Here is a 26,886-nt window from a genome sequence, read left to right on the forward strand (position 1 = left end):
ATGTTTTCTGACTTTTACTTCTGTATGGGGGCTGCCATTTTTTTTTTATCTCTGTATGTGTTGATTAACGACACATACAGAGATAGAATACAGCACATACAACCCCATAGAGAATGCGAACGGGAGCCGTTCCATTCTCAGTTGCGTGCGCCATCTGTGTGGAAACGGCGCATGCGCCACTCCCACACAGACCAAAATGAAGCTCGTTCGTAGCCATTTTCTGGTGCCATTTTCATGTGGACCGGAAGCCCCTGCCGGACAGTAAGATGAAGACTTCTGGCCGTTGCTTCCAGCCATATGTTCAACGAAGCAAAGGCACAAGGAAGAGGAGCATAGACCAGCGGAGGCGACGGCAGGAGCAGGTAATTTATGTTCGTGTATCTTTGTGTGTATTATGTTCGTGTGTATTATTTTCGTGTATGTTCGTGTGATACTGTCTGCTGAGCCCTGTATCTAATCCTCCTAGCACTGTGCAGTCACTCAGAAAATGGCAGCACACAGTGTAGGAGGTTTGAAGACATTCAAACCGTTCCTTCTCCTGGCACTAGTCAGAAGAAGAGAGGGGGGATTGTGTGAGGACACTAGAGGAGAGTGTGTCCACCCCAAATTTGCAGCATACATCAATGAGGTTGTTTTACCACAGTGACCATGCTGCAATTTTGGGAACTGCTCCCTCTAGTGGCCAGCACATGGAAATGTTATAAATTAGAATCTAATTAATAATATTTCCTGACTTGTGAAAAAAAATAAAAAAATTAAAACAATGTGTAATCAATTAAATACTAATTGTATAACTGGAAAAAAAAAATAATGATTTCTAGCGACACATTCCCTTTAAGGCATCCTGCCAAAGAATTTCTTGAAAGTGAATTTTCATCCTCAGACATAATCTAGTGAATTTTTATTTCAACAGGTCCGCAATTGTGGGCTGTGCTGATTTTTTTTGGTAGCCCAGGGGCCTAATGAAGACCACCAGGGCTGCCTTCACTCTGCCTCTGTTAAACCCTGCCTGTGGCAGGGCATAACAGATGCCTGTAAAAATGACAATATACTGCAGTACATTAGTATTGCAGTATATTGTACCAGCGATCTAATGATAGGTGGTTCAAGTCCCCTAGGGGGGGGGGGGGGCTAATAAAATGTGTAAAAATAAGTGAAATTAAGTTTTTGAACATTTTTCCTCTAAAGTAATGTAAAAAATAAAAAAAGTAAACACAATTGGTATTGCTGCATTCGTAAAAGTCTGAACTATTACAATATAGTGTTATTTAATGCGCACGGTGAACGCCGTAAAAAAAAAGATTGGTCACCTTAGCTTCCAAATAAAATGTAATAAAAAGTGATCAAAAATTCATGTTTACCAACAAATGGTGCCAATAAAAACTACAGCTTGTCCCTCAAAAAATAAGCCCTCACACCGCTCAATGCACGGAAAAATAGAAAAGTTGTGGCTCTCAGAATGTGGTGAAACAAAACTATTTTTTTTTTAATAAAAAGTTTTAGTTTTTTTAAAGTAGTAAAATATAAAAAAAATCTTTATAGATTTGATATCACCGTAATCGTATTGTGCCACAGAATAAAGTTAAGTTGTTGTTTTTACCACACAGTGAAAGATGTAAAAACGGAACCCAAAAAATAATGGAGGAATCGCAGTTTTTTCCAATTTCAGCCCGCAAATAATTTTTTTTCAGCTTCCGAGTACATTATATGGTACTTTAAATGCTACCAATAGAAACTACAAAGGCGGCCACATTCAAGTTCACTGCGTGATTAACACTGGCGACAAGATGAGTATGAAAGGCTAAGTGGCAAACAATGCCACTCTTAAATTACTCAATCCCCAACCAAGGGGTGGATGGAAAGGCACTAGTGAAGTATAATAATATAGACTATCCGCTTGTCCCACAATTGGGAAACAGGTCTGGAGTATATGAGGCTATGAATAAAGAGACAAACCGCTCAGGGATAGAAGAGGGAGAGGAGAGTAATGGAACCACTCCAAATACTCATTGTTATAATTAGGCAAACCGGTAGGGGACCATAGGCTGGACATATACGATATGGAAATACCTTCAATGTACAGAGAATTATTCTGTGTACACGATTGGGAAGTACCTCATGGGGCAACAGCTGCTAAGAGAGAGGATTAGAGGAAACAAGTATGTGATATTTCATCATTGAGGCCCGCAGGTTTCATGGTATGCATGCGGAAAATCCATTGGGCCTCTTTTTGTAAAACCAATTTATCCAGATTCCCCCCCTGGCCGAGGGATCTGCTCAATCCCCTGAAATTTAATAGCAGTCGTATTGCCACTGTGGCATTCCCATACGTGTCGTGCCACCGAGTTATCCTCACTTCTGCGTATGTCACCTATGTGGTCCCTAATCCCCCTCCTAAACTCTCTAATTCTCTTGCCGACATATTGGAACCCACATACACAGGTAATTAGATAAACAATTCCCTTGGTTTTGCAACTAATGAAGGACCTGTTCTCAAATGTCCTTCCCGTGGTATGACTACAAAGGTTTTTCTGTCACAATATGGAATCACAAGCCCTACATGATCCACACCTGAAAGTTCCCTTTATTCCATGTGTCAGCCAAGATGTTTGTAAAGGTGGTTGTAGATGACTGTGCACCACCTTGTCCCTAATATTTCTTCACCTCCTGTAAGTCAGCAGGGGTCTATCTCCCACCAGGCTCCCGATGTCCGGGTCAGTTTTCAAGATCCCCAATATGCCTGTAGGACTCTCAAAACCTCCTTATTAGCTGAACCGTAGGTCCCTATAATCCATATTTGGTCATGGGTGTTGCTAGGGTCTTAAAATCTTAAAGTCTTAAAGATCATGGGCACAAGGCCCGAGACATATATTTACCCCCCAAAAAAAGTATATAGAATTTTTACATACATATCGGAGATCACATGTCTATAAGACTAAGGCTCCAACAGCTACACCGCTGGATAGAATTGGATGCATTGTCTCAGCAGACAGTAATGTCGATGCAGAATTTAGTATGTCAGTTAACTTCGGACATTTTCTACATTTGTCCATGAGTTTCAAATTAATTGATATTCTCTCTCTTTGGAGGTTTAGAGAATGGCCGGCCAAAGAGACAATGACACATAGGGTTGGTGTTCAAACGATCTCTGCCCTAGGGGGCGGATCCATCTTTATTTATAGGAAAACCAGAGTAGGTGGTAACCTCATACTTGCAAACATAAACATTCTAAATATGGTAATTTCCAGTCTTCCCATCCCCTTTAGTACATATCTTTAGCCATAAGAAATACAATGTCATCACGTTTTCTCACGTTGCCTTTGTAACAGCTGAAATCCAAAGCCATAAACCAAATGACTTAGAATAGAATAGCCATCCCCCCCTGTAGGCTGTTGTGTCAGCAGATCTTTGAGCTCCAGTGACAACTGTCCGTCCATGTGAAGCAATTTAGGTTCACACATATAAAGATATTAAAATATTTCTGACAGTATCATACATGATAGGCTTAGATACATGGCCCCAGCAGACAGCATCACACATGATAGGCTTAGATACATTGGCCCAGCAGTGAGTATCACACATGAGAGACTTAGGGCTCATTCAGACGAGCTTGATTCTCGTCCGTGTGCTGCGCATTGAAACAACGCGCAGCACGCGGACCCATTGATTTAAATGGGGCCATTCACACATGTGTGAGTATTCACACAGCGAGTATTCACTCACTGCATGTCCTATATTGGTGTATTTCACGCACCCAGTCACCCATTGAAGTCAATGGGTGCGTGAATACCACGGACAGCAAACGGATGTCATCCGCCTGCTGTCCATGTTTTACGCATCAATTAAAAAAAGTGCTTGCGAGTGCGTGAAAAACACATGCCACACACAAAGCACACTGATGCAAAATGCAATGCACACGACCAGAGTTAAGCATGTTTTTTATGCACGGAAATCTGTCACGCTCATGTGAATGTAGCCTTAGATACAGGGCCCCAGCAGTATGTATCCTTGTACTAACCCTCAGGGGCAAATTTGGCATTTCTGGGGCTCCAAGCAAAGTTATGTCTCGGGGCTCTAATCAAAGACACCTGTAGAGAGTTCCCCACACAATGCCCCCTGTATATATTGTCACAACCCCCCTGTTTGGTTCCACACACAGTCCCCCTGCCATACACCCCCCTTGTAGACAGTGCCATGCAATCCGCTGTAGGTAATCCCACATACCCTCCTTGTCTCAGCAGGCAGTATCATACATGATAGGCTTAGACACATGGCCCAGCAAACAGTATTACACATGATAGACTTAGATACATGGCCCCAACAGACAGTATCTCACATGATAGACTTAGATACATGCCCCAGCAGACAGCATCACACATGATAGACTTAGATACAGGGCCCCATCAGTAAGTATCCTTGTACTAACATACGTTCACCCCTCAAAAAAATGTATGTGCGTGTATGTATGCATGTATGTGTGTGTATATATATATATATATAGATCTATCTATCTATCTATCTATCTATCTATCTATCTATCTATCTATCTATCTATCTATATATATATATATATATATATATATATATATATATATATGAGACAGCATATCTATAGCACTACGACCCTATAGCTATATAGCTATGGATAGGATTACAGCACACAAGAAAATGGCGACAGCACACTGAGAACACTAATGCCACCTAAGCCGCTAAATAAAAATAAATATGCATTACTGCTAAATCTACATACAATAGGGAGGTCCTTAGCACAAGGGAGGTCCTTGATCAAATTGTGTTAGCCCACCTGCCACGACAAGGCGACCTCTATGTGGTGGGAACCTACGCTGCACATACACCCAGAACTGGGACTAAGCCTACATATACTTGGGGATGGTAGTCCCCATTTTTGATAATTAGCCAGATACAACACAGCAGCCTAGCATTCGCAGAGTGGGAAGGGCCATTGTTTTTGGCCTTTCCCAGCCTAATAATACCAGCCTGCGGTCGCCCCAGTGCCATCTGTAGTGATGGTCGGGCACTGGATCGTACCCAGCTCTTCCTGGTACCCCTGGTGGCGGTGGATACCGGGGTAATAATGGGGGTTAGTGTTAGCCTCTGCACCGGATAACACTAAGCCCTGCCTTAGTAATGGATGCTGTCAATCAGCCAGCGGCCATTACTAATGCGGTATTAATGAAGTTTAAAAGAAAATACAAAGACATAGAAAAAATATATTTTATTGAAATAAATCCCCCCACACAACCCTCATTAACCATTTTATTGAAAAGAAAAAAAGCCATAATCTAAGTAGTCCTCAAATCCGACGTATTCCAACGACTGATCCTGTAAAAAAAAACACAAACACAGAAAAAAAACATTAGTAACACAGGGGTTAGGCTTAGATACAGGGCCCATGTGTGATACTGTATGTTAGACCATGTATCTAAGCCTACCATAAGGCAGGCTTAGATACAGGACCCCAGCAGACTATCCCATCTTACCCATCTTATACTGCAGACTATCCCATCTTATACTCATCTTATACTGTATAAGATTACTGTCTGCTGGGGTCCTGTATCTAAGCCTGCCTTGTGGTAAGCTTAGATGCATGGTCCAACAGACAGCATCACCCATGGGCTTAGATAAAGGGCCCATGTATGATACTGTCTGTTGGACCCTGTATCTAAGCCTACCACATGTTAGGCTTAGATACAGGGCCCCAGCAGACAGTAATCCTATACAGTATAAGATTACTGTCTGCTGGGGTCCTGTATCTAAGCTTACCACAAGGCAGGCTGAGATACAGGACCCCAGCAGGCAGTAATTATGTTACACTTACCCAGCTCTTCGGTGCAGCGGATGTCCCGACACCATCCAGCGTTGTGATGTCATGTGCGGCGCACAGAGTCATGATGCAAGAAGACTTCAGGACTTCTGCTGCGCTCGGGAAGGAGAGTAAGTATGGTGGTATTACTATAGTAACAGGGGCTCGTGTATTTTATGACCTAGGCCCCAGTTACTATAGTAAATTTCTGTAGATGCAGTGCCGTGGCCGCAGCCTGGTCGTGATCGCTGCCTGGTCGCAATTGCGACCACTATGACCCCTGTAGCATTAGTCGCCCAGGGATCTGGGTGATCGTGCCAAAGATCCGGGGCTTGTGCCCTGGAGGTCCGGTGCTAGGGACGCCCCTGCATAGAGTTAAAGAATATGTACACCTTAATTGACTTTAATAATGTTCAGAATTTTTAAGATATAGCTGCTATATCTGTATCCTGTATAAATAGAAGTTGTATCTTGCTGTCAAAGCCGATTCCGTCAGGTCACGCAGGATCAAGCTAATAACGATCACGTCTAATGCTATGTTCACATCTGCATCGGAGGCTCCGTTGGGGCCCCACGTCGCAGATCCGGCAGGATTTGCCTGAGTTTACCGGAGACAATAGCGTAGCATGATGCGTTATTGTGTCCGTTAAAATCACGGACAACTCGACGGAAAGTCGACGAAACCTATTAAAGTCAATGGGTTCCGTCGGCAACCGGTGATATCTGTTGTGCAATGAAACCGTTGGTTCTGTCATTCCCTTGTTCTGCTCCTCTGATGGAGGATGGAGCAGATCAACGTAATACACCAACTCATGTGTGAATCCAGCCTAAGTTCATCAACTTAGAATTGTTATTAGCTGGATCCTGCATGTTTGACCAGCTTTCAATCGAGTCGTCAGTCCAGTTGACCTGATGGAATCTTAGAGGCACTCAAATAGAGTATTATTATACACAAATCTCAATTATTTACAGTTATCCTTTAGCATTTTTTTATTACTATTAAGTGTGTTCAGTGACTCTAAGGATAATCATGTCTTCTTTACATTCAATACTATCGTTAATAGGCCATAAAAATTAAATATTTGCTTAGACTAGTTTCCTGTATGCAATGGGTGGTTAAGCTAAGTTAGCTTAGCCACCAACTTATGATTTCATGTAGATTAAACATAATATAATAGCAAGTAACAAACCAAAAAAAGAGCCATGATATTACTTAATTAAAAAAATAATAATACATATAAGTAGGGCCAGGTGATTAATCAAATTAATTTGATTAATTCACCCTCAAGGGCTCTCACGATTCTGTTTTTTAACAGAATCGTTGAATCAAATTCTTTAGTGGTGCCGTCGCGCCATGCTGCAGGAGGAATCTCTAACCCACCACCTCGACACTGCCAGGTCTGCCCCGTTCTGTCCCTGCTTCCCCACGAAACGGCTGTTCTGCACTGAACAAAATGATACAGTATGGAACAGCGGTTCCGTGGGAAGCAGAAACTCTTCGTATATAGCCACACCGCCCTGTAGATACCGCCCTGCTGTAGATAGGGATTGGGACAAAGGGATCAAGGGATTGGGACAAAAAAAACTGACAAATGAAATCCATCCTTTGTTTTTTTTTTTTTTTTTTCAATGGCCATTAAAAATGCACAGACGGACTGGAAATGGATGAGAATTTGGAGATACACTGATGCAAAATAGACATGAAAAACTTTTAAAGAGACTCTGTCACCAGTATATCAATTCCATATGTCCTAACTATTCTAATAGGTGCTTTTCTGCTGATAACTACAGTGTGATTTGTTTTAAAAAAAATGTTTATTATTTGCAAAGTTATGAGCATTTTCTAAATATGTAAATGAGCCTTTATTAGAGGGAGGAACCTGGCCACTTCAGCACTCCCAGCCCCCACCCAGCCTGCCCTTCCCATCGCTTTCACGCTTCCTCCGTTCAGCACATGAGCGCTGGTAATCAGTGGTTTCTCAGTGCTCTGGTACACAACCACAGCGCTATTGGCAGCATACATTACAGGGAGATCGGCTCATTGACAGTACTACCACTTAATTTGGCCTGTCTCATTTATAGAAAGTCAGGGGGGAAATCAGAGTATCAGTTTCAAATTGTTGATGCCAGGTTTTATTACCACCACCCTTTGTGCTTTACTGCCTTGACATATACCACCCAGTCTCATCTTGTGAACACAATATTGACACTGGCACGACATATGCAGCAACCTGAGTGCAATCAGATGTTGACACAGAAGCTTCTGTCTCAACCCAGGTGTGGTTATATGTCATTCTGACAATCCATCCCCACAGGCACTTTTTCCATGCATGGCCAATATCAATAGATGACAACAGTACAGCAAGTTGGGCATATATCAGTAACTAGGGTTCATTGTTTCCCTCCAATGCAGAACAACAGGGGTCTCTGCAATAGTTCAATATATGCTGACTGTTGATTTTTTTAAATAAAATTATCAAAAATGATTAAAGAATTTATTTTATCAACTTTTGTTATACCTCCACGCACTTTTCCATGTTCCCCTTTCCCTACAATTTACTGTCCATTTACTAGTGGTGTAGACCTTGTGTGGTTCCTCATTATCATATTGATAAATTTTGAGGGCTATTGCCATTCTCTCTATAAGATACAACTGGGAGGTAACAGCAGCAATTCTCCTGGGGTGGAGCTACCTCACAGCCTCTGACACGTCCTATCAGCATGAAGCTTCTTCACACACAGTGTGAGACTAAAGCTTGAGGGAAGGGGGATCACTTCAAACAGCCACATCTGGGGCTGTGGACCACCTAGAACAGTGGTGACATATGAAAGAGGAGATTCTAATCTTTCATATGGCACAAGGATCGCCGTTCTAGCTGTGACACAAGCGGAGATATCACCAGTTGAATACACAGTCGGGAATGGAAGCTGTATACTATATGATCACACTGTTGCTAGGCAGGGAAGGGGGAGAAGCTGTAAGCTAATTGGACAGCGTCATACATAAAACATTGCACCGCCCAGAGTGATAATAAAGAGTCACCTCCTATTTGGCTATTAGAGCCACATTAGTATATTTAGAAAAATACACATAACTTTGGAAATAATAAACGTTTTTGAAAACAAATCACACAAGGAATTGATAAACTGGTGACAGAGTCTCTTTAATGGCAATTTTTTTTTTTTCACTGTCGTGTGACTGTAGCCTAAATAACTATGATGCCAGGAGTCCCATTCACATGTACCGTGGTCAAGCTGGGAAATCCGGCAGACACACAGACCGTTTTTCACGGCCCAATTACGGTCGTGTGAATCTGGCCTTAACCCCCTTCTTACTTTGGCCACTTTTGACCTTCCCGACAAAGCCTCATTTTTCAAATCTGACATGTTTCCCTTTATGTGGTAATAACTTTGGAATGCTTTTACCTATCCAAGCAATTCTGAGATTGTTTTCTCGTATCACATTGGACTTTATGTTACTGTTAAAACTTGCTCGGTACATTTAGTATTTAATTTTGAAAAACACCAAAATGTAATGAAAAATGGCAAAAATTATAATTTTTCTAAGTTTAAATGTATCTGCTTGTAAGTTAGGCAGTTATACCACACAAAATTGTTGCTAATTAACATCCCCATATGTCTATGCTAGATTGGCATCATTTTTTAAACATCCGTTTATTTTTCTAGGACGTTACAAGGCTTAGAATTATAGCAGCAATTTCTCACATTTTCTCTATTTTTTCAGAGACCAGTTCAGGTGTGAAGTGGCTTTGAGGGCCTTATTTATTAAACACGCCCAATAAGTGTTAAGGATCTGCCAGGCACAGCTTCTGTATCTACGCCCATAGGTAATCAGTCTGCACCTGCTTCTATGTCTGTGAGACTGACTCCATCTTCCACCACTCAGGATGGCAGGCTTAAGAGTGGGAGAGCCTATCACAGCTTGGCCAGACGGAGCTAGCTCCCGCCCTCTGTCTATTTATACCTGCCTTTCCTGTTCCTCCTTGCTTGTGATTCTTCTCGTTTGGTTTCCAGGCCCTGCTGCAGCTTATTGAACTACTTGTCCCTGCTTCGTATTGACCCTGGCTTACTGACTACTCTTCTGCTCTGCGTTTGGTACCTTGTACACTCCTGGTTTGACTCGGCTTGTTCACTACTCTCCTGCTCTACGTTTGGCACCTCGTACTCTCCTGGTTTGACTCGGCTCGTTTACTACTCTTGTTGCTCACGGTGTTGCCGTGGGCAACTTCCCCGTTTCCCTTTGTTCTGTGTTTCCTTGTCTGTTGTCTGTCGTGCACTTATTGAGTGTAGGGACCGTCGCCCAGTTGTACCCCGTCGCCTAGGGCGGGTCGTTGCAAGTAGGCAGGGACTGAGTGGCAGGTAGATTAGGGCTCACTTGTCTGTTTCCCTATCCCTGTCATTACATAATCACAAGCCCATATACCTACTCTACCCTGGTCCCTCACACCACTATGGACCCCCTTGAGACCCTGGTTCAGCAAATGCAGGGTCTCTCCCTACTGGTCCAGGCCCTGGCTCAGTGGGTCAACTAGCCTGATGCTACCATGGTAGTACCCCTCACCTCACCTCTTGAACCCCACCTCAAGTTGCCTGACCGGTTCTGAGGAGACCGGAAGACTTTTCTCTCCTTTCGGGAGAGTTTTAGGCTCTATTTTCGTTTAAAGCCCCACTCCTCAGGTTCTGAGAGCCAGCGGGTGGGTATAATTATGTCCCGGCTCCAGGAAGGGCCCCAAGAATGGGCCTTCTCCTTGGCTCCTGACGCCCCTGAACTTTCCTCCGTTGATCTTTTCTTTTCTGCTCTTGGACTCATTTATGACGAGATTGACAGGACTGCCTATGCCGAGAGTCAGCTGGTGACCTTACGTCAGGGTAAGAGACCTGTTGAGCAGTATTGCTCTGACTTTAGGAAGTGGTGCGTAGCTTCTCGGTGGAATGACCCTGCCTTAAGGTGCCAGTTTAGGTTGGGTCTGTCCAACGCCCTGAAAGACCTGCTAGTTAGCTTTCCCTCTTCTGACTCCCTAGACCAGGTTATGGCTTTAGCGGTACGACTTAACCGACGTCTCAGGGAATGACAACGTGAACGTTTATGTGTTTTCTCCTCTGACTCCCCCATGATGCCTCCCGAGGTTCCGTTGCTTCGTTCTTCCACGGAAGACTCGGAGGTACCTATGCAACTCGGGGCCTCCGTGTCCCCCCAACAACGTAGAGAGTTCCGCAGGAAGAATGGTCTCTGCTTCTATTGTGGGGATGACAAGCATCAAGTGAACACCTGTCCTAGGCGTAAGAATAAGCAGCCGGAAAATCTCTGCGCCTAAGTGATCATCGGGGAGGTCACTTGGGCGCACAGGTATTTCCCGTAAATATGAAACGTAATAAAATCTTGCTTCCCTTTCAGGTCTCTTTTGGTGGTAGGTCTGCTACCGGCAGTGCCTTCGTGGATTCAGGGTCGTCTGCTAATATCATGTCTGTGGAATTTGCTATGTCTCTAGCTATGCCTTTGATTGATTTGCCTAAACCTGTCCCGGTAGTGGGTATCTACTCCACTCCTCTTGCTAATGGTTATTTTACACAGCATACCCCTGTTTTTGAACTCCTTGTTGGCTCCATGCATTTGGAGCAGTGCTCTGTACTGTTGATTCAGGGATTATCGTCCGATTTGGTTTTAGGCCTTCCCTGGTTGCAGTTGCATAATCCCATGTTTGACTGGATCACTGGGGATCTTACCAAATGGGGTAATGAATGCTTGACGTCATGTTTTTCTGTTAATTCTATTTCTCCCCCTGAGGAGGTGAACACGCTACCTGAGTTTGTTCAGGATTTCGCTGATGTTTTCTCTAAGGAGGCTTCCGAAGTGTTACCTCCTCATAGAGAATACGATTGCGCTATCGATTTGGTACCAGGAGCTAAGCCCCCTAAGGGTAGGATATTTAATCTCTCTTGTCCCGAACGTGAAGCCATGAGAGAGTATATCCAGGAATGCCTGGCCAAGGGTTACATTCGCCCCTCTACTTCTCCGGTAGGTGCTGGCTTCTTCTTCGTAGGGAAGAAGGATGGTGGTCTTAGGCAATGCATTGACTACCGTAACTTGAATAAGGTCACTGTAAGGAACCAGTATCCCCTTCCTTTGATTCCTGATCTCTTTAATCAGGTTCAGGGGGCCCAATGGTTCTCTAAGTTTGATCTACGGGGGGCGTATAACCTTATCCGCATCAAAGAGGGGGATGAGTGGAAGACTGCGTTTAACACGCCCGAAGGTCATTTCGAATACCTCGTCATGCCCTTTGGGTTGTGTAATGCTCTCGCGGTCTTCCAGAATTTCATAAATGAGATTTTAAGAGATTACCTGGGGGTATTTCTTGTAGTGTACCTTGATGACATACTTGTGTTTTCCAAGGACTTGTCCTCCCACATTGAGCATGTCAGGAAGGTTCTACAGGTTCTTCGGGAAAACAAACTGTTTGCGAAGACCGAAAAATGTGTGTTTGGGGTGCAGGAGATAACATTTTTGGGTCAAATCCTCACTCCTCATGAATTCTGCATGGACTCCGCCAAGGTCCAGGCTGTGGCGGAATGGGTCCAACCTGCCTCCCTGAAGGTGTTACAGTGCTTCTTGGGGTTCGCTAATTATTACAGGAGATTTATTGCTAACTTCTCGGTCATCGCTAAGCCTCTTACGGACCTCACTCGCAAGGGTGCTGATCTCCTCCGCTGGCCTCCTGAGGCTGTCCAGGCTTTTGAGGTCCTTAAGAAGTTCTTTATCTCGGCCCCGGTGTTGGTTCAGCCCAACCAAATGGAGCCATTTATCGTGGAGGTTGACGCGTCCGAGGTGGGAGTGGGGGCTGTCTTGTCCCAGGGTACCAGGTCCCTCACCCATCTCCGTCCCTGTGCCTACTTCTCCAGGAAGTTTTCGCCCACTGAGAGTAACTATGATATTGGCAACCGTGAACTCTTAGCCATTAAATGGGCATTTGAAGACTGGCGCCACTTCCTGGAGGGGGCTAGGCACCAGGTAACGATCCTTACCGACCACAAGAATCTGGTTTTTCTAGAATCGGCCCGGAGGCTAAACCCGAGACAAGCTCGATGGGCGTTATTTTTTACCAGATTCAATTTTTTGGTTACCTATAGGGCTGGGTCTAAAAATATTAAGGCTGATGCACTGTCGCGTAGCTTCATGGCCAGCCCTCCTTCGGAGGAAGATCCTGCTTGTATTTTGCCTCCAGGTATAATCATTTCCTCTATTGAGTCTGATTTAGTCTCTGAAATTGCTGCTGATCAAGGTTCAGCTCCCGGGAACCATCCTGAGAACAAGCTGTTTGTTCCCCTGCAATTCCGGCTAAGGGTACTTAGGGAAAATCATGACTCCGCACTATCTGGTCATCCAGGCATCCTGGGTACCAAGCACCTCATTGCCGAAACTATTGGTGGCCTGGGTTGCCTTAAGACGTTAAGGCCTACGTCGCCGCTTGTGAGGTTTGTGCTAGGTCCAAGACTCCCAGGTCCCGACCAGCGGGCTTACTACGTTCTTTGCCCATTCCCCAGAGACCTTGGACCCATATCTCCATGGATTTTATCACCGATTTGCCTCCATCTCAAGGCAAGTCGGTGGTGTGGGTTGTAGTAGACCGTTTCAGTAAGATGTGTCACTTTGTGCCCCTTAAGAAACTACCCAATGCTAAGACGTTAGCTACCTTGTTTGTCAAACACATCCTGCGCCTCCATGGGCTCCCTGTCAATATTGTTTCTGACAGAGGGGTACAATTTGTTTCTTTGTTTTGGAGAGCCTTCTGTAAAAAGTTGGAGATTGATCTGTCCTTCTCCTCGGCCTTCCATCCTGAAACTAATGGCCAAACCGAGAGGACTAATCAGTCTCTAGAACAATATTTAAGGTGTTTTATCTCTGACTGTCAATATGATTGGGTCTCATTCATTCCCCTCGCCGAATTTTCCCTTAATAACCGGGTCAGTAACTCGTCAGGGGTCTCCCCCTTTTTCTGTAATTTTGGGTTTAATCCTCGGTACTCCTCCATTTCACCTGGTAGTTCCAACAATCCCGAGGTAGAGGTCGTTCATCGGGAACTGTGCACAGTCTGGGCTCAGGTTCAGAAGAACCTAGAGGCGTCCCAGAGCATACAAAAAACTCAGGCAGATAGAAGACGTTCTGCTAACCCCTTGTTTATGGTCGGGGATCTGGTGTGGCTATCGTCAAAGAACTTGCGCCTTAAAGTCCCGTCCAAGAAGTTTGCTCCCCGGTTTATAGGGCCGTACAAGGTCATTGAAGTCCTCAATCCTGTCTCCTTCCGACTGGAGTTGCCCCAATCTTTTCGAGTACATGACGTGTTTCATGCCTCCCTCCTTAAACGCTGCTCCCCGTCCTTGGCTCCCTAGAGGAAACCTCCTGTCCCCGTTCTCACCCCTGAGGGGGTATAATTCGAGGTGGCCAAGATTGTGGACAGCAAGATGGTCCAAGGCTCCCTCCAGTACCTGGTCCATTGGAGAGGATACGGGCCTGAGGAGAGGACTTGGGTACCCGCCCGGGATGTTCACGCTGGGGTATTTGTCAGGAGGTTCCACCTTCGTTTCCCCAATAAACCAGGTCCATCTAGAAAGGGTCCGGTGGCCCCTCATAAAAGGGGGGGTACTGTTAAGGATTTGCCAGGCACAGCTTCTGTATCCACGCCCATAGGTAATCAGTCTGCACCTGCTTCTATGTCTGTGAGACTGACTCCATCTTCCACCACTCAGGATGGCAGGCTTAGGAGTGGGAGAGCCTATCACAGCCTGGCCAGACGGAGCTAGCTCCCGCCCTCTGTCTATTTATACCTGCCTTTCCTGTTCCTCCTTGCTTGTGATTCTTCTCTGTTGGTTTCCTGGCCCTGCTGCAGCTTCTTGAACTACTTGTCCCTGCTTCGTATTGACCCTGGCTTACTGACTACTCTTCTGCTCTGCGTTTGGTACCTCGTACACTCCTGGTTTGACTCGGCTTGTTCACTACTCTCCTGCTCTACGTTTGGCACCTCGTACTCTCCTGGTTTGACTCGGCTCGTTTACTACTCTTGTTGCTCACGGTGTTGCCGTGGGCAACTGCCCCGTTTCCCTTTGTTCTGTGTTTCCTTGTCTGTTGTCTGTCGTGCACTTATGGCGTGTAGGGACCGTCGCCCAGTTGTACCCCGTCGCCTAGGGCGGGTCATTGCAAGTAGGCAGGGACTGAGTGGCGGGTAGATTAGGGCTCACTTGTCTGTTTCCCTATCCCTGTCATTACAATAAGTCACCCCATTTTAAAAAACGTCACCCCTCAAAGTATTCAAAATAGCATTTAGAAAGTTTCTTAACCCTTTGGACGTTTCACAGGAATTAAACCAATGTAGAGGTGAAATTTACAAATGAAATTTTTTGTTGTTGCAGAAATTCATTTTGAATCAATTTTTTTTGTAACACAGAGTTTTACCAGAGAAACGCAACTAAATATTAATTGCCCAGGTTCTGCAGTTTTAGGAAATATCCCACATGTGGCCCTAGTGTGCTACTGGACTGAAGCACCGGCCTCAGAAGGAAAGGAGCACCTAGAGGATTTAGGCCTCCTTTTTATTAGAATATATTGTAGGCACCATGTCTGGTTTGAAGGGCTCGTGCGGTGACAAAACAGTGAAAATCCCCCAAAAGTGACCCAATTTGGGAAGCTACACCCCTTAATGAAATTATAGTGAGCATTTTGACCCTACAGGTTTATTGCAGAAATTATTGGAAGTAGGCTGTGAAAATTAAAATCTACATTCTTTCAAAGAAAATGTAGGTTTAGCTAATTTTTTTCATTTCTACAAGGACTAAAGAAGAAAAAGCACCACAACATTTGTAAAGCAATTTCTCCCATAATATCCCACATGTGGTCATAAATGGCTGTTTGGACACACGACAGGGCTTAGAAGGGAAAGTGCGCCATTTAGCTTTTGGGGCTCAAATTTAGCAGGAATGTTTTGGCGAGGCCATGTCGCATTTGCAAATCCCATGAGGGACAAAAACAGTGAAAACGCCCAAAAAGTGACTCCATTTAGGAAACTACACCCCTTGAGGAATTAATCTAGGGTAGGGGTCTCAATTTCGGCAGGGTAAGTGGGCCGCATATAGAAAAAATGGGAAGTTGACGGGCCGCATTATTTCAAGTTTGATACAATACTAAATTATTGCTAATAAATTACTTATTTGAACTACTATAACACTATATTACTATAATAATAATTCTACATTACTATAAAATGAATAGTACATTACTATAATAATACCACTAGGTTTAAAATTTGAGATATTTCTACATGTGCTTATTTCAACAATCCAGTTTTCCAGTTTAAGTGTCGCTAAATGCAGTCTGGCGGCTCAGTTGGCAGCGTTTGGCAGACACACATGTCAAGATTGGGCAGCCCCTTTTTAGATAGTGCCACAGTGCCCTCTATAGATGCTGCCGCAGTGCCCTATGTGGATGCTACCGCAGTGCCCTCTGTGGATGCTGCCGCAGTGCCCTCTGTGGATGCTGCCGCAGTGCCCTCTGTGGATGCTGCCGCAGTGCCCTCTGTGGATGCTGCCGCAGTGCCCTCTGTGGATGCTGCCGCAGTGCCCTCTGTGGAAGCTGCCGCAGTGCCCTCTGTGGAAGCTGCCGCAGTGCCCTTTGTGGAAGCTGCCGCAGTGCCCTCTGTGGATGCTGCTGCAGTGCCCTCTGCGTGGGATTCAAGCTCTGCTCCTGACATCACTGTCCATATATGGACAGAGATGTCAGGAGCAACCCCAGAGCTGGAGTCCCGGGCAGAGCGCTAGTAGGCTCTTCCTGGGACTCCAGCTGCGCTCCTGACATCACTGGGACTCCTGCTCTGGGGAAGACCCTGACACACTGTCCATATATGGACAGCGATGTCAGGGATTTCCACAGAGTCCCGGATCTGAGCCTGTATTAGAGCTCTGCACTGGACTCCGGCTCTGGGGAAGCGCCAGACATCGCGTGTCCAAACATTGACACCGATGTCAGAGAATTCTACAGAGTCCCGGAGCAGAGCCGATACTAGCGCTCTGCTAGGGACTCCGCTCTGGGGAAGACCCTGACACACTGTCCATATATGGACAGCGATGTCAGGGAATTCCACAGAGTCCTGGAGCAGAGCCTGTACTAGCGCTCTGCCCGGGACTCCACTCTGGGGAAGACCCTGACACACTGTCCATATATGGACAGCAATGTCAGGGAATTCCACAGAGTCCCGGAGCAGAGCCGATACTAGCGCTCTGCACGGGACTCCGGCTCTGGGGAAGCCCCAGACAACGCTGTTCATATGTGGACAGCGATGTCAGGGAATTCCAGAGTCTCGGAGCAGAGCCGATACTAGCGGCTCTGTGTCCCGCCGGCCGCAGATGACAGCCCCAGGGGCCGCATGCGGCCCACGGGCCGCGTGCTTGAGACCCCTGATCTAGGGGGTGTAGTGTGCATTTTGATCCCACAGGTGTTTCATAGATTTTATTAGAATTGGGCGGTGAAAATAAAAACAATCCTTTTTCTTCAATAGCTTTAGCTCAAAATTTTTCATTTTCTCAACAAATAAAGAAAAAAAAGACCCAAACATTTGTAAAGCAACTTCTCTGGAGTATGGAAATACCCCATATGTGGTCATGAACTGCTGTTTGGGCACACAGCAGGGCTCAGAAGGGAAGGAGCGCCATTTGGCTTTTGGAGCACAGATTTGCTGGATTGGTTTCTTGAAACCATGTCGCTTTTGCAAAGCTTCTAAGGTACCAGTACAGTGGAAACTACCCAAAAGGGACTACATTTGGGATACTACACCCCTTGAGGAATAAATCTAGCGATGTAGTGAGCATTTTGACCGCACAGGTGTTTAATAGATTTTATTTGAACTTGGCAGTGATAATAAAAATATTTTTTTTTCCAATAAGACGTAGTTTTAACGCAAAAGTTTTCATTTTCTCAAAAAATAAAGGATATAAAAACAACAACATTTATAAAGCAATTTTTCCCGAGTACGGCAATACCCCATATGTGGTCATAAAAGGCTTTTTGGGCACACGGTAAGGCTCAGAAGGGATGGTGCGCCATTTTGCTTTTGGAGTGCAGATTTTGCTGGATTGATTTCTGGTCGCTATGTAGCATTTGCAATGCCCCCGAAGGACCAAAACAGTGGAAACCCACCAGAAGTTTTTTGCGAGGAGAATCGTACCACTGCTGCGGAGGGTACCAGTGGATAGGGTGGCACGCCTCCACTCGGCCATTATTTCCTTCATAGATAGTGCCACACCCCCCACAATCCTCACCACTGCTTCACAGCTATCGAGCAGTGGCGAGGATTCGCCGTGGCTACCACAACATCAAATTTCCCTGCCCCATACCACCCACCCCCAGCACACGGCCACACCCTTATCGACCTGGGCCTGCCTGTTTTTCCCCTGGTCCTCTGCCTGCCCGCGAGCAGCATTTGCCGCAATACAGCAGAGGTCCAGAACCCTTCGCTCCCCCTTTCCCTGGACCCAGTTACCAGGCCCATCATCAGCACCACTATGCTGGAGAGGAACATCCTCAGCAGCTCCATGGCTAGCATAGTGATGCTGAAATGCCCACATACTCTTCCCCGGGCCACCAATACCACCACTTATAAAAGTGGCTGTGGGCTGAGGCGACCAACGCTTATTTTTGAAGGGCTGCATAGTCTGCTCACATCTGTTTTGCACCATCAAAACAGATAAAAACAAGGACATTTATGCAAAAACACCGAAAAAGGTCATACTTACAAATGGACACAGCCAGGTCTGAAACGCTGATGAAGGCGAGTGAGCAGGTGCTTTAAATAATAATAGCCACTCCCACTAGTCTTGAGGGGAGTGGTATGTGGTGCATGGGATGTGTAGTAAGAAATAATAAATGAATAGTGTATGTGCCAGTGTAATAATGTAAGTGAAATATAGGGGGCAGTAATGAGTAAAGTGCCTAAAAAATAAATGAATAATAGGATGCAAGTGTGTGAAACATGGAGGGATAGTGTGTAGGTCATGAGGCGCAACGTGACTAGCCAGGTAGAAGCCTATTTGTGACGCCTTGATAATTCATAGAGCGGGCTACCCTGCTTGCTAGGCCAAACAACAACACACCATGCTCTCCCAGCATCAAAGACCTGGCTGTGTCCAAAAGAAGCGAATACAAGTAATAATGAAAAATACCTGGGGTATTAGTGATCATTTTGGCCAAAAGGACGCAAGCTCGCAATCCACAACAAGGATCCCCAGACTTGCGAGTCCCTAACTGGAGCGAAAAGCTCCTGATGTACAGACAAAACAGATAAAAACAAGGACATTTATGCAAAAACACTGAAAAAGGCCATACTTACAAATGGACACAGCCAGGTCTGAAACGCTGATGAAGGCGAGTGAGCAGGTGCTTTAAATAATAATAGCCACTCCCACTAGTCTTGAGGGGAGTGGTATGTGGTGCATGGGATGTGTAGTAAGAAATAATAAATGAATAGTGTATGTGCCAGTGTAATAATGTAAGTGAAATATAGGGGGCAGTAATGAGTAAAGTGCCTAAAAAATAAATGAATAATAGGATGCAAGTGTGTGAAACATGGAGGGATAGTGTGTAGGTCATGAGGCGCAACGTGACTAGCCAGGTAGAAGCCTATTTGTGACGCCTTGATAATTCATAGAGCGGGCTACCCTGCTTGCTAGGCCAAACAACAACACACCATGCTCTCCCGGCATCAAAGACCTGGCTGTGTCCAAAAGAAGCGAATACAAGTAATAATGAAAAATACCTGGGGTATTAGTGATCATTTTGGCCAAAAGGACGCAAGCTCGCAATCCACGACAAGGATCCCCATACTTGCGAGTCCCTAACTGGAGCGAAAAGCTCCTGATGTACAGACAAAACAGATAAAAACAAGGACATTTATGCAAAAACACCGAAAAAGGCCATACTTACAAATGGACACAGCCAGGTCTGAAACGCTGATGAAGGCGAGTGAGCAGGTGCTTTAAATAATAATAGCCACTCCCACTAGTCTTGAGGGGAGTGGTATGTGGTGCATGGGATGTGTAGTCAGAAATAATAAATGAATAGTGTATGTGCCAGTGTAATAATGTAAGTGAAATATAGGGGGCAGTAATGAGTAAAGTGCCTAAAAAATAAATGAATAATAGGATGCAAGTGTGTGAAACATGGAGGGATAGTGTGTAGGTCATGAGGCGCAACGTGACTAGCCAGGTAGAAGCCTATTTGTGACGCCTTGATAATTCATAGAGCGGGCTACCCTGCTTGCTAGGCCAAACAACAACACACCATGCTCTCCCAGCATCAAAGACCTGGCTGTGTCCAAAAGAAGCGAATACAAGTAATAATGAAAAATACCTGGGGTATTAGTGATCATTTTGGCCAAAAGGACGCAAGCTCGCAATCCACAACAAGGATCCCCAGACTTGCGAGTCCCTAACTGGAGCGAAAAGCTCCTGATGTACAGACAAAACAGATAAAAACAAGGACATTTATGCAAAAACACTGAAAAAGGCCATACTTACAAATGGACACAGCCAGGTCTGAAACGCTGATGAAGGCGAGTGAGCAGGTGCTTTAAATAATAATAGCCACTCCCACTAGTCTTGAGGGGAGTGGTATGTGGTGCATGGGATGTGTAGTAAGAAATAATAAATGAATAGTGTATGTGCCAGTGTAATAATGTAAGTGAAATATAGGGGGCAGTAATGAGTAAAGTGCCTAAAAAATAAATGAATAATAGGATGCAAGTGTGTGAAACATGGAGGGATAGTGTGTAGGTCATGAGGCGCAACGTGACTAGCCAGGTAGAAGCCTATTTGTGACGCCTTGATAATTCATAGAGCGGGCTACCCTGCTTGCTAGGCCAAACAACAACACACCATGCTCTCCCGGCATCAAAGACCTGGCTGTGTCCAAAAGAAGCGAATACAAGTATACTGTTTTGCACCATGTTGGTGTGCTGTTTAATTGTTTTTGTTTGGTTCTTTTGCACCCCGTTTTTGTTGTGCATTAAACATTAAAACGAAGGTGTTTACAGTTGCAATTGCGTGGTGTTATTTTTTAAACCCCCTCCCCAAAATGATTAACTAAAATGTATATTACTGTACACTCACACACTGCTGGGCTTGTCCCAAAATAATTGCACATGTTCAATGAGGTATTAGTTCATCTTTCGGGGTTTGCCATTGTTTGTAAGAGATGTGAATGTTGGCGTGCTGTCATGTGCCAATAGTCACAGAAAGGACAGTCGCGATTGGAGGAGAATTTAATTTGGGCGAACATAATTCATTCTCATGCAAACAGTTTCAGGACTGGCAAATGGCAAGTACAAACCCCAACAGATGTAAGCTCGCAACCCACGTCAAGGGTCCTCATGTATTGCGAGTCCCTAACACTACAAGCCCCTAACCTAAAACAACAAACACTGGCCACTTGGGACCTGTGGACACAATAAACAAATAAATATGCAACCCTTTAAATGACATCAAGGCCCCATGGTGCGGCTCCTGATGGGCTCTCAAAATATGCAGCCAAAGTTTTCCGCACTCGGAGTCCGGATGTGAGAGATCTCCCTAGTGGAATTGCCGGGACAGTGTTGCTGGTGGGTGCATGTGTTAGTATATATTCTGCATCAAACGTTGCATCATGAATGCGGCAGAAGTTATGCAGAACTACACACGCTTGTATGACACGTGTCATATTCTGCGGTGATAATTGCATTGTAGACAGAAACACCCGCCACCTGCTAGACATAATGCCAAAGGCACGTTCCACACATCTTCGAGCTCAGCATAGGCGGAGAATGAACATGCGTCGACGCTCATCCAAGCCCCTTCTTGCAAAAGGCCGCATTACTTGCCTTGTCAGGGCAAACCCCTCATCTGCAACTATGACATATGGTATTGGTGGGCCACTGGAGCCAGGGAGGATGGAAGGTTCCGGCACCGCCAGTTGATTATTCCAAAGTCGTTTACCCATTCTGGATGAACGGAATATGCGGGCATCAGCAGAGCTGCCATACGAGCCTATGTCTACAATCGTGAAACAATAATTAGTGTCCGCCAAGGCCAACAACACGATGGAAAAAAACTGTTTGTAGTTATAGTATCGCGAGCCACTGTGTGGGGGTTCTTCACACAAATGTGCTTGTCGTCTAGGGCACCAATAAAATTGAGTTGCTTGAAGAAATCCGTCCGAAATGCGAAGCCACTGTTCTGTCGTGGGCTGAGGCATGACCGTGGTCTTTAATCGTTGCCACAGCACAACACAGGTGGATGTCACAATGAAGGAAATTGTGGTCACTCCCAAAAGAAACTCAAAATGTAACGAATGGTAACTATTGCCTGTGGCCAGAAATCTAAAGGCAAGATAAAACCAAAACAATAATGAACACATGTTAGGGCAGACTTGTAAAACATACAGCGTCCTCCAAGAACTAATTGCAACTGCACACATACCTCAAGGTCACAAGCAGTCGTTCCTCTGGGGAAATGCAGCGTCTCATGTTGGTATTCTGGTAGGTGATTCCAGGGCAAATCTGCGCAAGCAGAAGATCAAAGGTGGACACAGACATGCGGCAGAATGCACAGAATTTTTCGGGGTGATGCCGTAAGTCCTCATACAGAGTATGAAAGTGCCCTTTGGAGGTTCGTTGGGCCACAAGTGGATGAACCCAAATCCGAATTCTTCTACGCGGCTGGTGCTGCAGCATGGCTCGCCGTTCTCCAAAACGACGCAAAATCATCCACGCAAGCAGCACACGTGCCAGTGACTGAGAAGGCATAAATGTGGCAAAACACGTGTCAACTGTTTAAACACACACTGGGGTTTCAGCAGAGGCTGCAATAAGGCGCACAACCTGTTCACCCAGGAAGCAGGGGTTGGGCCAGCCTGCCTATTTGTAGGCGGGCCTCGCATTAACTACCCCTGCATTTTTTACGCGCGTTTTAAACGCAGCGCGCGTTACAAACGCAGCAACGCAGCGTATACGCATGCCAAAAGCAATGGCAAGACGCACACGCTCGTGTAAATAAGGCCTTATACTGCGTTACATCTGTGAATAGCAAAACTGCGAAAATTGCTCTGGTCACTAAGGTTTAAAACACCTTCGGTATTAAGGGGTTAAATACGGTTGTCACCCTTACTTGCGTGCATCTTTAAATTTTTGGCCATAGAAAGACTTTTTTCTGCACGCCTACACCCATATGCGAAATTAGGTCTATCTATATCTTTTCATAATAGTGGGGTAAACAATAAAATAATCCATAGATTTATGTTACGCTGTGAAGCAAATCCTTTCTGCACAGGCCGGTGTCACACTGACAAATGGTTTCCTTTCTTATCCTCCTTTTGGTCCACACTTGGCATCTTTGCAGTTTGAGGAATTTTGCTGGGAAATTGTTGTCCTGGTATAATACGGGCACTCTCGCTTCCAGCAGATATGTTTGGGCCCTCCTCTTCCTTCTTCGATAAATCGCCTCTTGAAACAGTAGAAATGTTCCCCTCAGGCCTGCACAACCGCATATTTTTATTTCCAGACTTATTGGAGCCTTAACTTATTTTATTTTTTCATAGACGTAGTGGTATGAGGGCTGTTGTTTTTTTGCGGCACGAGCTGTAGTTATTATTGGTACCATTTTGGGGTACATGCGACTTTTTGATCACTTTTTATCCTATTTTTTTGGGAGGCAAGGTGACCAAAACACAGCAATTCTGGCATAGTTTTTTAGGGTTTTTTTACACAGCGTTCACCATGCGTTATAAATTACATGTTAACTTTATTCTGTGGGTCAGTACGATTCCGGCGATACCTAATTTATAGCACTTTTTTATGTTTTACAACTTTTTGCACAACAAAATAACTTTTGTAGGGGGGCGTGGCTTGAATGGCAGCCTGAGCGGACGTGCGTACCGGAGCTCCCGCCATCCTGCATGTTATCCTGATCTACAGGTGTCCATCCTCCACTTACCTGTCTGCTAGACCGGAGGAATCTAGTCTGGAGAGGCTCGTGGTGCGGCGCTGAACGGAGGCCGGGGCCGCCATTAACGGCCGACATCCCTGCAGGCACACGTGTGCATCATCCTTACTGCAGTGCACATCGGCATGCAGCACGGATAAGGAGATCGTTGTGGACGGGGTAGGTGATTCCTGGATACCGGGACTTCAGCTCCTTCACCCCCCCCTACCATTCTTATCAGCCCTTGAGCAGGGCCCTGTGAAGGCCGTGCCTGTAAGCCCTACACGTGGTGGCCCGACATACGGCAACTGCTGCCCCCTGCTGGCTGCTGGAAGTGCTTAAAGAGGCTCTGTCACCAGATTTTGCAACCCCTATCTGCTATTGCAGCAGATCGGCGCTGCAATGTAGATTACAGTAACGTTTTTATTTTTTTTTAAAAACGAGCATTTTTGGCCAAGTTATGACCATTTTTGTATTTATGCAAATGAGGCTTGCTAAAGTCCAACTGGGCGTGTTTACAGTAAAAGTCCAACTGGGCGTGTATTATGTGCGTACATCGGGGCGTTTTTACTACTTTTACTAGCTGGGCGTTCTGACGAGAAGTATCATCCACTTCTCTTCAGAACGCCCAGCTTCTGGCAGTGCAGACACACAGCGTGTTCTCGAGAGATCACGCTGTGACGTCACTCACTTCCTGCCCCAAGTCCTGCATCGTGTCGGACGAGCGAGGACACATCGGCACCAGAGGCTACAGTTGATTCTGCAGCAGCATCGGCGTTTGCAGGTAAGTCGATGTAGCTACTTACCTGCAAACGCTGATGCTGCTGCAGAATCAACTGTAGCCTCTGGTGCCGATGTGGCCGACACGATGCAGGACCTGGGGCAGGAAGTGAGTGACGGCACAGCGTGATTTCTCGAGAACACGCTGTGTGTCTGCACTGCCAGAAGCTGGGCATTCTGAAGAGAAGTGGATGATACTTCTCGTCAGAACGCCCAGCTAGTAAAAGTAGTAAAAACGCCCCGATGTACACACATAATACACGCACAGTTGGACTTTTACTTTAAAAATTGGTGAAGATCACCTATTACACAACATTGTATCGTGTCAAGGAGACCACATCGGTGTACACCACCAAGCTAAACTGAATTAGATCAGGAAAAGGAAAAGGGGGAAAAGGCATGTGGTCTGTGAGAAAATTAATATATAACTTTTATTGTTTTTACATTAAAAGGAACAATGTGATTAAAAGGTCCAGTGGTGCAATTTGGTATGTGTAAGTGACCCCTCAGTTCACATACCCTTGGCCATGAGTTATATGATAAGATGGTATGTAATATTGCTGTCAATATGCTCCGTTAACAGTACTTAATGAATAGACTGTCAGAATGCCACAAATTGCACTGCAATAAATTAAAGCTAATGGGCTATAAGCTATGCTGATCACTCCATCTTAAATTAAGAGGGGCCGAGACTCCTAGAAGAAGCCAGAATTCTGGCGAAACGCGCGTCGGGTGCTTAGCAAATTTTAACAATCCTCTGGTGCACCACTTGGCCTCAGCTGTCAAGGCCCCAGTACAGTCTATTCACTAGCTCTACGATCCTCTTATGTGCGCTCACGGCTGCTAGCTGCGTGCTGGTTGCCTATACTCGTGGCTGCAGTACGCCCTGCTGTTACTTTCAAACCAGCTGGGTGTCAAATTCCTATCTGGCCCTTGTGCCAGCTCCCGTTGGTGACTCACATTCACCCACGAGTATTGACAGCAGCCCCGCCGCACGTAATAAGTCGTTTTCGGGATGATGTTTGGTCTCAATCTTGAGCCCTTACCACTCCGCTTTTACCCAGTTTAATACTGGGTTATATCTTGCTGTAGAACATAGGCAATCTGCAGGCGGTCATCGTGACACTGCCTCTCGGCTGACAGCTGAGTACGGCTACTACTGCTCACGACCGCTTTGACAGCAGAGTCACTCCCGTGAATGACTCCTTCACACCGTCTCTTGGCTGACAGCTGAGAGTGTTTCCATTTTCATACATGGCCGTTCCCCACGCTGCTGCTCTGATCTGCAGGGACACCAGCGTGAGGGTACGGTTAACTGACTGTTCACATTGTAACATCAACACTAACGCAGGGGAGTGAGTCTTGCGGGGTTTCACCTCGCTTATCACAATAACTTAATAATTTTTCATTCTCAACACGCAGCAGGGCATACCACTAGTGGCCCAGCTGCGCTGTTTGTTACATAGTGTAACTGATACAACCCCAACCTTAGTAATACAGCAAGTCTTAATTTAAGACAGAGTGATCAGCATAGCTTATAGCCCATTAGCTTTAATTTTTTGCAGTGCAATTTGTGGCATTCTGACAGTCTATTCATTAAAGTACTGTTAACGGAGCATATTGACAGCAATATTACATACCATCTTATCATATAACTCATGGCCAAGGGTATGTGAACTGAGGGGTCACTTACACATACCAAATTGCACCACTGGACCTTTTAATCACATTGTTCCTTTTAATGTAAAAACAATAAAAGTTATATATTAATTTTCTCACAGACCACATGCCTTTTCCCCCTTTTCCTTTTCTAATTCGGACTTTTACTTTAAACACGCCCAGTTGGAATTTTGCAAGCCTCATTTGCATAAATACAAAAATGGTCATAACTTGGCCAAAAATGCTCGTTTTTTAAAAACAAAAACGTTACTGTAATCTACATTGCAGCGCCCATCTACTGCTTTAGGATATATTACAGCTTGGCCAATACTCTGCTGCTTTATTATATATTATACCTCGGCCAGTACTCTGCTGCTTTATTATATATTATACATCGGCCAGTACTCTGCTGCTTTACTCTACATTAAATCTTGGGCCAGGGAGCCTTGTGGAAACCCTTGCTTTTTGGACACCTGTCTCGGTCATAGCTGGTTTCTTGCTGCATTATCTACTTGCCATTTCTATTAATTTGTGGTACGCAACCGGGTTCTCTACTACTATTTCTGGACTTTCATTACATTACTGGCAGGATTTATTTCCTCGGACGTCCA

Source organism: Rhinoderma darwinii, chromosome 3 (genome assembly GCF_050947455.1).
Source record: "Rhinoderma darwinii isolate aRhiDar2 chromosome 3, aRhiDar2.hap1, whole genome shotgun sequence".
Classification (NCBI taxonomy): domain Eukaryota; kingdom Metazoa; phylum Chordata; class Amphibia; order Anura; family Rhinodermatidae; genus Rhinoderma; species Rhinoderma darwinii.